Genomic DNA, 12,328 nt, shown 5'->3' with positions numbered 1-12,328 from the left:
CTTCCGAATTTTTTGTAAAATGTATGAATTGGGACTAATTCTACGATTTTACGAATCTTGCTTCAAATTTTACGAAAAAAAGATACTTTTTTCATTTCTATTTTTTTAACATTTTTTTCGTAAAACCGTTGCTGGCGGTACCTCACACTGCCACAAGAGGGCGACAGGTGCCGTCCACGGCAGCGTTGTGGTTTTTACTATCCGTCTATCCGGGGGCCACATATCCAAAATCAATCCAAAGCCCAAAGCCTTTGTTTGTGTGTTTGGCGGCGCATGTTGGTTTGGCGTGTTCAGACGTGGTTGGGCCTCTGTTTCGGCCAGTTTCGAGGCGAGAAGTGCAGCGTCTGTGTTTGTTACACGTGTAATCATAGCATTCCTCTGGTTGCGGTGGCTTCGCGGTGCAATGGCAAATTCCAAACCTAAAAAGAGGTACTTTCAGGTGTTCTTGAAGTCCTACACGTCGGAATTCCAGTGCTTTGTGCCGTCCAAAAAGGAGAGAAGTTTGGATTCTGTAGCACGTGCACGTGTAACGTAAGCGTTTTGCACGGTGACAAGGCTGACATTAAGCCTTGCCACCTTGCGAAACAGCCCCCCCCCCCCCCCCCCGCAATTGCGTGAGTTTTACGAATTTTAATGTCCACAGGTTGGCAGGTATGCCGGTGGAGGCGCGAGTGATGGGCCGTCCCTAAACGCGGAGCAAGAAAAATTATTATTTTTTGTGGGGACGGATTTCTCTCGAGGGGGCGGGCGTGCGCCCCCGACGTGGACGCGCCGCTGTGGGACTTCACGGCTGCAGCAGCAGCTTCGATAAGTACCGTGAATCTCTTGGATCATGAGCAGACACCATGTTGCTTTTTACCTTATTGAACACTAATGTACAAAACAATGTGGTGCGAATGTATTGCCTCGTGGTGTTTTCCACGAAAGCTTGGATATCGGGGCTGCAGCACATTTCTAGACCCACTCGGAGACAATAAATCCGTGACATTCGAAAAAAAAATAATATTGAGTTTAGGGTGCACACTATTAGACACAGGTATAACTAGAAGGGCTGTATAGCGTTGTGGCGTGTTACATAGTTGAATTATATTATGCAGGGGTCTGTGGCTGAAGGCGACATGGCAAAGGGAGGAGAGGAGGAACGTCCTGCGCAAGTGGCATGCCCCCTACCACCGAATGGTACGAACGGTCTGGAGTTGATACGGCACGGGATCTGCTGTCCATTCGGCAGGACCAGCTGGCTGTCCAGCGAGAACTGCTGGCCACACAGCAGGGTCTGCTGGCCACCCAGCAGCAGCAGCTGGCAGTTCAGCAGGAAATGCTGCTCGTGCAGAGAGAGGCAGTCGATGCACTCCGTCGACTTGCAAGCGTAGGTGTTAAGAGAACTGTAGTGTAGTGCACTCCCAATTATTGTTGTTAGGCTGATTTTGGTCAACCCTACTTTAGCCAGTTAAGTTAGAAGGCAGTGTTCTTAGACTCAAACTGAAACCAGATATGATTTGTATGTGTATTTGAAGTGTCCAACAGCGAAGGCTTTATTTTGTTTATTTCAATGAAACCTTCCAGTGCCATAATGCTAATGAAAATTGGCAAGCCTTGAGACAAAATTTTTTCAACTTATTGAAAATTACCATACTGTGCTCGACAATCCGAACTACTACGTCTAAACCGTGGTTCAATAATCCACTTCATCGTTTATCTCATAAAAAGAAAAGATGTTTCAGGAGCGCTAAAAAAGGAAATACTTGGCCTAAGCTTGCCACTTGCTCTTCCGAATAAAAAACTATGTTAAAGGGGTGTTAGCACACATTCTTTCTGATAACTCTAAGCAGACATTCTTTCTGCAAACTCTACCTAATATGTTAATAAACAACCCTCGCAAATTTTGGAGATTTGTACTCTGAAATTAATCTAGTGAATAGCTCTTGTAATAACATATTGAATAGTGAATGTGTGAATATTTAAATAGTGCGTTTTCTGATGCTTTCACTATTTCTACACCCATTACTGGAATTTCTCCTGTTATAGAGAATGATTTTCCAATGGATTCAATTGTTATAAACATTCAGGGTGTTTTCAGCGGTATAGGAACCCTCAAAATATCTCCATCATGTGGCACAGAGGAAATCATTACGAAGGCTCTCACTAACACTAAATTTTCATCCGGTCTTTACCTCAAAGATATTTGAGCAGTCCGTGGACACAGGGGTGTTGCCCTCTGACCGGAAAATTAGTAAGTAGGCCAATATCACTCACCTGCCTCTACAAGATCCTCGAGCATGTCATTTACAGGCACCTGATTAACTTCCTGGATTCCTGCAATTTCTTCACCAATGTGCAGCATGGCCTCTGGAAACGCCTTTCTATTGGGACCCAACTACTTATTATAACTAACGATTTGTTTAAAAATCTTGACACCGGCTTTCCTACTGACGCTGTTTTGCTTAATTTCGCCAAAGTTTTTGCTAAAGTCCCGGACAATCGCATTCTTCTTAAACTTTTTTTCCTAAAACTAGATCCTCATGTTCCTAAGTGGATTGAATCATTCCTTATTCATCGCTCTCAATTCGTTTTCACTAACAGCACATCCTCCTCTTTCTCTCCCGTTTCTTCCGGTGTTCCACAGGAAATTGTGCTTGGGCCTTTGCTCTTTTTAATCTACATTAATGATCTCCCTCTTCACATCTCATCCTCTGTTCATCTTTTCACTGATGACCTGTGCTGTTTATAGACTAATAAAAAACCCATATGACCATGTTGCACTCCAGAACGGCATTTAAGGGGAGACACTGCTCTTTGAAGCAAAATTTTACTAAGAAAACACATTTTTAAAAATGTGTTTTTTGAAGTTTGGCAAGCACTTATCATCTTGTCCTGAAGGATTTTCGACATATTGAATGAGGGCTACAAATATATTAAATAGGCTGTCAGGCTTTTTGTGGGTGCCTTTTAGGCATCCGGCAAAAAATGATTTTGAAACTGGAAGGTTCAAAAGTGTCATAAGTAATTTATAAATCATCCTAGAGCTTTCATTTATACCTTATTGGATTGCACAAACCTCTCAGTTCACTGATCTATGTTTATTTTCTGAGCTCAGTATTTTAATTTGCGTTAATCCTTTCCATAATCATTGCAAATTAAATTTTCAATATTAATAAATCTAATTAGGTTACCTCAAAACAAAGTACATATTTGTAGTCCGATTGTAATGCCAAATAAGCCATGTAAATTTCATTTTATTTGAATCGCAAGTTATATAAAAAAGCTCTTGAAGCAGTGTGTCACACATGGCAGATGTGTCTCAACATTAGCAAATGCACACACCTTTGCTTTACACATTCTTGCTTCCAGCCCTTAAACTCGTTAACATTCAATGGCACTACCATTCTGACTGCTACACAGTAAAAATATCTAGGCGTTCGTTTAACCACTAATATATCCAGGAAGGTTCATGTCGACGAGACAATATCATCCTCAAACCGCTCACTCGGTTTTGTTTGTCGCAATTTCAACTCTGCCTTTTCTATCCTTAAACGTCTCCTTTACGCCATGCTTGTTCGCCCTAAACTAGAGTATGCTTCAGCTATCTGGCACCCACATCAGTCTTTTTTTAACTAACGCAAATCGAATCTGTCCAGAATCGTGCTGCTCGATTTATTTTTTCTAATTAGTCTCGCTTTTCTTGTGTCACTGCAATGAAATGTCAATTAGCTCTTCCTGATCTTTCCGTTCGTCGCAGAATTTCCCGTCTTTGCCTTTCCATAAAATGTACTATTCGGAACCATTACGACAGTCTCTCCTCAGCCAGCCCAGCTATATCTCTGCAAGACTCGATCATTCGTGCAAGATTACCCTTCCCAAGACCATTTCAACATTCCCTTCTACCAGAAGCTATTGTAGACTGGAATGGCCTTCCAGATGATATTGTCACCATCACCGATAACGCTAAAATCAGAACTGTACTAACCATGCACTCCCCTCTGTAATGCCCTTCGGGGCCTTGAGGGTAATTCTAAGTAACTAAAGAAACAAATAAATAATATTCCGCCACCAGCGTGTGTTCGTGTAATTATAGGAAACTGGCCTCGTTACTGAAGGACTTGTCACGCGGCAACTCTGCCGTCAGTGTAACTAAAATGCATCATTCGCAAGCGCAGGCAAGAACGCCACCAAGGCAGCTCCAAAGGGGAAAGAGAACAGAGTAAGGGTGGATTTACTCGCCCCACATACGCCTTTGATCAGACTTCTCGACTTCTTTCGTTAACACAGCCATTCTCTTTTCTTCTGTGCTTTAGGAGCACCTAAAATGCCAGTAACTCGTTGTCTACGAGTAATCTAATAAGGTGAATGGTGAAAACTGCTCTGCAACATGACTGCACAGAGCTTACCAAGGTGAAAAGTTGTTTGGCAAAAGTTTCCTATTGTATTGCTTGCAACGCGTCTGAAAACCTCTGGCGTGCTTTTAACTTTACTAATGTGTTGCGTAACAGTTTGCATTTTGTGCATAATGCGCTCCCCTTTTCCTGCAGGCTGTAGAGGGACAAGCAGCAGCAAGTGCGCACCAGTCGTCCGCACTGACTTCGCTAGTGCTTCAGCTCGTCGGTGTGCAGAATCTCCATCCGCCAGCCGAATAAAGTGGGTCTCTATGCTCCATTTCATTTTTGGCACGGGTTACACCACCGTTACTTGAACATCTCAGTTGAAAAACTGCCATAGGTGTCCGCTTTGCAGAATTGTTAAAAGCGAGCAGTCGCAGTCCCGCTGTTCTTGCTGCAGCGGCCATTTTGTAAACTGTGGCTAGACCAAACAACATCTGTGCCTCGATGGGCTTCTCAAGCGTGGCACTGCTCCCCATTGTAGCTCGCTGTGGCTCGCGTGTGGTGTCCGCATTCGAAGACCAACTTTCCTTAACTGGTATGTCGTAGTAATCTTAGATTACGCCACAAGCGAACTTGACATGCAGAAAGAAGGAATTTTTATCAATGTAGACTGCTTTGTAACATCTTCCAACTATTCATATTTGTTTATTCAAAGTGTTCAATAATGGCCGAAGTGTCTCACTTGGTGCACTTGTTAGTAACAGGAATACAAAGGATTTCCAGCAAGGAAGCCTAAGGAAGCTCGAGCACTTCTTAAAGGACACATGCAAAGGACTAATAAAGTTTTTTTAAACAGCCTGGTTGGGAAAAGGAAGTCATAAAACGAATTCACAAGGAAAATAAAAATTTTAAGAGCTATATTCACGGCGCTATACGAATTTGTAGTTGGCGCCGGCGGGCGCTGCGGAAAAGTGGCTGCTAGTTGTCACGTGACTGGTCGCTATTTGTCACGTGGTGCTTCCGCTCTATCGGAAGCTTCCTATGGTCTCTAAAAGTTAGTTATTCATCTTTATTTTAAGTGCAACAAAACACAAAGATTAATCGGTAACTTTTCGAACCCAAAGAAAGCTCCTGAAAAAGCGGAAGCAGACGTTATAGACCTGTGTGCCGGTCAGATGACGGCGGCAGCGCTGCGGGGTAGACAAACTTGCGCGGCGGTGGCGGTGTGGAGAAATGAGTTGACGGCGGCGCACCACGCTCAGCGTGCAGCGGCGGCGTGACTGTGAGTCGACTTTGAGACGGCGCACAGGTCTATCACATGACTTGCGGCGGCTCCCACGGGCGCAACTACAAAATCATTTTGTGTCGTCAATATAGCTCTAAATTTTTTTTTTCTTCGTTCTAATTTTATTTTATAACATTCTTTTTCCATCTGGTCTGTTTACAAAAAAAAATGTTTTTTTACTTCGCATGTGTCCTCAAACTTTTAGTACTTTATCGTTAGAAGTTGGAACCGCGTTCCCGCAAGATAAATCGTGATTTGATAGAACTGAAACGTGATCCGATCCGAAACCTTGCCGGCCAGCAGCTTTCACGCGATCGGTAGATCTGTTTGGTGTACTTTAACCTTGCACCTGCTTGTCACTTCGAATACGATAACTTCGTTAATCGTAGTCTGCTGCTTCGATATTCAGTTGCACAATAGGATAAACTCGAAATTTGGTGCCCTGTTCCTCCGCGCAACTCCGCGTCCGTTGCTTACGCACGTCACGTGGTTCGCACATATAAGTACTATGTCGAGCACGTGTGGGTTGTGTGATAAGCAGAGCTGGTTTGCATTTTGAGCAGCTGAAAGCCACTAAGAAAATAATCAGACTTGTACCCGTCACTGAAAAAGTAACCGATGACAGTTACAATCACTTTGCTGTATAAAGTACCCGACTACAATTACAATTACAGCCTCAAAGAAGTAATCGAAAAATTACTCTAAAGTAAGCAATTACTTCCCACGTTACTTTTCATTCAAACTTTTTTTATGATAGCATAATCCGTGGAATCTCGCGCTCAGTTGTTAAAGAAAAAAAAAAAGAAAGCCTCGACTGTTTTTGCTTAAAGCGCGAAACACACGTACAACCAAACCGTCCGATCCGACGTCTGACCGCGCAATACGACGGTCGGGGGCAAGGGTTTTCAACGCTCTCCGATGCTGCGGAACCCCCTCGCCCCCCAAGGTCATTCCGGCAGTCCGCACGTCGGATCGGACGGTTTGGTTGTACGTGTGTTTCGCGCTTAAAGCTGAGTGAGTGATGGCACACACCTAATCCCTCACAAGAGGCTAGATAAAGTCATTTTTCATACCCATAAGTAGTCTCCGGTGTAGAAATAAAAATGTACCCACGAAAAAGAAGCATAGTAAAGTGGCCTACTAATCCTCACAGCCTCGTGCTTAATAATTTCGAAAAAAAAAAAAAGCCCGTTGCCCGGAGCTGAATAACTCCAACTCCCTCCCCCCCCCCCCCCCCCCCCAAAAAAAAAAAAAAAGAAATGAGGAAGATTGTAATGGGGGGTAATTTTGTAATCGATTACAGCAAAAAATTAGTTCAACTAAAAAGATCATTACCCCTTAAAGGAAGTAATCGAAGCGTCACAAAATTGCAGTAAAAATAATCAATTACAAGTAATCTTGTAACACGTTACGTACGAGTCTGGAAAGTATAGAGGCTCACAAAGTTTCAAGTTTTCACACCTTTTACACTGTTATCCCATCTACCTAGGTCCCTAACCACTCATGTTCATCTGTGCTGCTAAGCGCTATTGAAATTGCTCCCGTGCGTGTCTAAGACACAAGCTGAAGTGCAATGAAAACTGATCTGAGCTGCTCCTAGCCTGCTCCAGAACATAGTTTTAGCTGCTCCCAACCTGCTCCTAAACAGCTGTTTCAGTTGCTCCCGTGGCTGTTCCCAAGGACATTTCGTGAGTTCCACCCCTGCACTAACTACGTCACCGGACCTTGTCAAGTCCATTCAATACTGCGACGGGCTCCGTGATTATAGGTTACAACATGTCGACTTGCCACTCCGTTCTCGTCAAACATTCTATTTCCAAGATCATTCGCGATTATAATGAGGCTGATTATAGATGAATAGATCATGGGTTGACAATCTTTTTTGACCATTACATTTAAATTGTCCTCTTCCATCAGTAGAGGAAACCGGCATTATTTAAAGCTAAAATGAACAGTCTTATAAATATGTTTGTTCCGACAGCCTGAGTATGCACTGATTCAAATAACCCATGGTTCACCAAAATGCTGCTCTTTTTGCATAACAAGAAAAGGCTATTTGCAAAGGCTAAACGTGTTAACACCTCAAGCTTTGGGTGCTTATAACTTTGCCCTTAAAAACTACAATAAAAAGTTGAAATTGGCTAAGTTTTGTTTTTATGACTCGCTGTCTATTTTGAATGGTAACCCAAGGAAGTTTTGGAACATGGTGTCACCAAAAAGCAATAACTCTGCCATCAAACCAAGCCGCGACAATGGCGATCCCATACAAGAAAGCGACTGCTCTGCAAATTACGACCCCAGCCAAAATATTACGTCCGTGGGACGCCGCATTCTCAACTAATGCCGATAATAAAAATGCGACCCGCCGCAAGCCGCTGCTCCTTAGCGGGCGGCAAGCGGTTTGTCGATCGCCAAAGCAACATTGGGCCGTGACGTCAGTATCCTTCTCTTTTTTTCCTCTGGTCCAGGAGTTGCGCGTAGTGCGCTTCTTTGAGCCACTACCACAGCTACTTCGGCTTGCGATTGGCGTGTTTAGCCGTTGCTTTTATCTGTAGCCCGTGTAGCTTCGGTATAGATTTTTGTTTATTTGCTTGTGAGGACTTCAAGACTCGTTTTAGCGAGCAACTCGGTGCGCCCAAGACTGCCCAGCTGTTCCTCGAAAGATGCCGAGCGCAACTTGTAGCGCTGTGGGCTGCTCAAACAACCCGCTGTGCAACCCGGAGGTGCTTCTTCACAAGTTTCGAACGGACCGGAAATTGAAGAAAGTGTGGGTGAACGCTGTTCGATGAGTGGACTTTGGACTTCGGCTTTTATGCGCCCGAGGAAAAAAGAACGAAAAAACAGAGGTGTACAGCCCAGCACTCGTGTGTTCGGACGCCGCAGCTCGCGCCGTAGAGCCTCAAAGCTTCGTGTCTGGGACTGACCCGCAGCGCGAAAGTGAGAGGGCCCCCAGTACTGTACGTCACTGGCAGCACAGCGTAGAGCAACGCCGCTCCATCCACAGAGCCCCGATGACAATTTAGGTCTAGCGACGAGTACGGAAGACCACACACACGGCGACAGCCGCAGAGTACGGCACCGAATGAGTTCACTTGTTTTCCAGTCGCTAGCTTTTGGGTATACAAGCGACGAGTACGGCATAGCGCACGCATGGCGGCGGCCGCCGAGTACGGAATCGTACGAGTTCACGGGTTTTCCAGTCGCTAGCTTTTGGGTATATGCACTAGCCCTTGCTACATATGCTGGATAACTACCACGTATACAGAATTAAAACAAAATCAGCTTACCTCCTATCTTTAGACGGCTAGCGCAACAGAGGTAGGTGCCGCTCGGCGTGCGTGCTCGTTGAACGAGAACGATCCTGACGTCACGTTCACATAGCGGTTGATTTCGAGCGTTGCCGGAGCCTCGAGCGGCTAGTTTCGGGTTTGTTGGCCGCGCCCCAAACAAAACTTTGAGGGGTCCATATCTGTAGAACTACGCACAATAACGAGAAAAAAATTGCACCTTGCAGTCCAGGGACGCTGACTGGACTAAAAACAGTCATAATCCCAAAACCGAAAGTATGGACCGGAGTTGCCCTTTAACGTTTGCTCGGCTGAAGTGGAAAAGGGTGGGAGGAGCTTCCACTTCGTTCTTGACCTGTCACCGACTCTAGGTGCATCTTTTTAGCCACACCTGCACTGGTGAAGAAAATTGTAGGGCAATGTATTTACGGTTCTATCTCGATACACATGCCAGAAGTACACCACCTTGCACTTTCTTACACATGCCAGAAGTACACCACATTGCACTTTTTCACACCGGTGCAGGTAGTGCAACTAAAAAAATGCACCCACTAAAAAAAAAAAAATTTGTATCGGCCCACCAAAGCTCTGCCAAAACCTCTTTGAACACTGTGTTTTATCAGACAAATTTTATGAAAATGTGTACCAAAAGAAACCCTGACAGAGACATTTACGAGAGCAAACAAGTGGACTACATTGACTGCTTAGGCTTATAAAGAGAAACAAAAAAAGTAAAAAAGTAAGAAAAAAATATCTGCATTACGATTTAAGAGCATGTCATTGCAACGAACTGGTGAGCATAGAATGTGTGAAGTTCTGCGTGCACATGATGTATGTGGATGCAAAAACATGCCTTCACCCCAACCCAATAAGTGATTTCCCACATGAGAAGCCGCCTCGGTGGCTCTGAGGCGAGAGCACCGGCCTACAGGTCCTCAGGTGGCGGGTTCGAATCCCGACCGAGGTGCCCGCAATATGACGGAGGCTTATTGCAGAGAAGGCACTGTGTAACCGAGCTCCGCAGGTGGTCCAAATTAATCCTCAGTCCTCCGCTGGGGCGTGCCAGATGCCCGTCATAGGTGCCAGATGCCCGTCATAGGTTTGGCACGTAAAACCCCCAAATTTGACTTTCCCACATCAGAGCTAAAATTTGTGCAGCCACCCACATTACATGGATGTAGAACTGTACACCTTCTGTGCTTCCCAGTCTTTGATGAGATATGATTAAGCTTGCACAGCGCGACTCCAGTGAGCTGAATGATTACGGCAAGCATGCCAACACCGCAGAGCATGACAAGCTCGATGAGAGAGGGCGTCCACCTTCCTGACTTTCCGACGCTGCATTGCTAGTGTTCTTTCTTTGAGGCTCCTAGTGCCAGTGTCGCTGTTGGTGTCGCTACTGTCATCATTGTACCCGCAGTCAGACTCTTCCTACACAAAGGGGTCTGGGGCAGACTCCGGAACGGAGCTGTGTAAGCAAACATTGTGCAGAATAGCACATCCTGTTGCTAAATTACGTGCTCTTTCTGGGTCGTAGTGCAGAGCGTGGTACTTCTGCAGGCACCGGAACTGGTTTTTCAGTTTACCAATGCATTGCTCAACAACAGCGTGTTGAGCGGTGTTGGCCGAGGCCAGACTCGACAAGACGCACCGCTCAACACGCTGTTGTTGAGCGCTGCCTCTTGCTGGGGTTGCCAGAAATAGGGGTGAGTAGCCAGGGCTCCAGAGGTAGCATCTGTCACCTGCAGACAAAAATGGAACCGTATTTGCCATGAATGTTCTCGCATAACATTTCCAGGAGTTGTCTGAAAGTGCACTTGTACTAAAATGGGGCTACTGGTATGGTTTTATGACTTTCGAGAGAACCTGCTGATTGAAAGTCAAACTGGCAGGAAAAAATGTTATGTCGGTAATTTAATTGGCTTGCTCAACCATGTAAATAATGTCTTGCAAACCTGCATCGCCCATTGTTGTTTACCTCAATCTTGGGTAGAGGCTACAAGGAACAGCCACCAGATCTTTTGTTTCGTAAGTATATCTGACCTAGCAATGTCAGTTGTGCTGCTCTGACCATTGGCCACTGAGATTGGTCGTTTAAAGTTATCTAGAAGCACCATTTTTTCCTGCTACACAAAGAAATTTGAGCCATCAAACATTTTCATCCCTGAACCAGTGCTGGTAGCTTGTAATCGGAGACTTGGGTGGGCAGATTACGTACTACCAGATGAACACTTGATGGGTCCAGTGACAGCGTTACAAATATTACAGTTATACCCAGGTTCTACATTTAAAATAAAAGATACGTCGAATAAGAGTACATTCATTAGTGGGAAGAATGGTACAGATCTTGGGGCTTTAACGGAGACAGAATAATCTCATTGGCTCGGGCCAGACTCTCTCGGGCCACAATTATTTGGCTCCTGGGTTAGCATGCTATGAATTTTGGTGTAAGTAGGAAATAGCCTAATGCAGGACGCCAACCAACTGCTCTTCGCTGCAAAACCAAACTGTCGGCGCATGTCAACCGAAGCACGTTTTTGGGGCTGAGAAACGTAAGCGGAGATGATCGAGCAAGAAGAAAAGTATGCCAGTCATTCCAGAGTATCATGCCTGGTCTGTGAGCATCATGGGAGAGGTACGATTACAAGAACCAGAGGCACCTTGTCTCCGGCTTAGCGAGAGACCTAACGGCCATCGACTCATCTGTCTCCCGGACCTGGTTTCCTCTGTGAATCTTTACGTTTGGCCCTGCGTTTCGGGGTTAAAGGCCGACGACCAGACTCGAGATTCTGCAAGGCAGAATTTCCTCCTCACAATAGGAGAGGAGGAAGCGAGGGAATAGTGGAAAGCGCAAACTGGTCGTCGGTTTTTAAGGAGCAGACGTATGCAATCCTTGAAGTAACAAACAGCCTGTCGTGGGAAAACCAAGGTTCGGCACGTAGGGGCAAAAAAGCCTGCACACGAAATATAGGCAGCATGCCCGGCTGCCTCCTTGATACCGAAGCAAGCCCTTAAACAATCAGCAAAAGCAGAGCTCTGTGTCATAAGTGTGCCGGGACTCCTCCAACTAGACCCTGAACCCGGAAAACGCGACACTTGGTCTCCAAAAACTGAGAAAAAACAGGGTGACCAGATTCTGACAAAGACTGTATTTCGACTGACTAAAACAGGTTATCTACAATCAAACAGCAAAACGTGTGAAGGGGGAAATGGTGAAAACTAAGAGCTGAAGTGGAGAGGAGCAACGTCCTTTCCACAACGGGTTGTTTCGTGCGTGCCCGTTTTCTCTTCGCTGGGGCCGCGCCACTACGGGAAGGGACTGGGGAATGTCTCCTATATTTCTAAAACTTGTCGCGCAACCCGTTGCAAAATGGCCGAGTGGCTTCCCCGACGGAATGTATCCTGAATGGTCGCATGATCTGACCTAGAGACCCGTT

The 12,328-nt window shown here is 45.4% G+C and overlaps 1 long non-coding RNA gene across 2 annotated transcripts; it reads left to right on the top strand.

Annotated features, from left to right (window-relative positions):
- The first annotated feature begins 281 nt into the window (after positions 1 to 281).
- Positions 282 to 4,589, top strand: LOC115327834. 2 transcript variants are annotated; one of them, XR_006077136.1, is made up of 4 exons: positions 282 to 429; positions 1,098 to 1,369; positions 2,182 to 2,233; positions 4,530 to 4,588. It is a non-coding gene; the product is annotated as an uncharacterized LOC115327834 (long non-coding RNA). The 2 variants fall into 2 exon arrangements; XR_005715719.3 differs by lacking the exon at positions 2,182 to 2,233 and having other exon boundaries at positions 4,530 to 4,589.
- The last annotated feature ends 7,739 nt before the right edge of the window (positions 4,590 to 12,328 follow it).

The sequence above is a fragment of the Ixodes scapularis genome, unplaced genomic scaffold, assembly GCF_016920785.2.
Source record: "Ixodes scapularis isolate PalLabHiFi unplaced genomic scaffold, ASM1692078v2 ptg000827l_1___fragment_3__unscaffolded, whole genome shotgun sequence".
In the NCBI taxonomy this organism is placed as follows: Eukaryota; Metazoa; Arthropoda; class Arachnida; order Ixodida; family Ixodidae; genus Ixodes; species Ixodes scapularis.
This window is presented reverse-complemented; position numbering and strand designations above follow the sequence as displayed.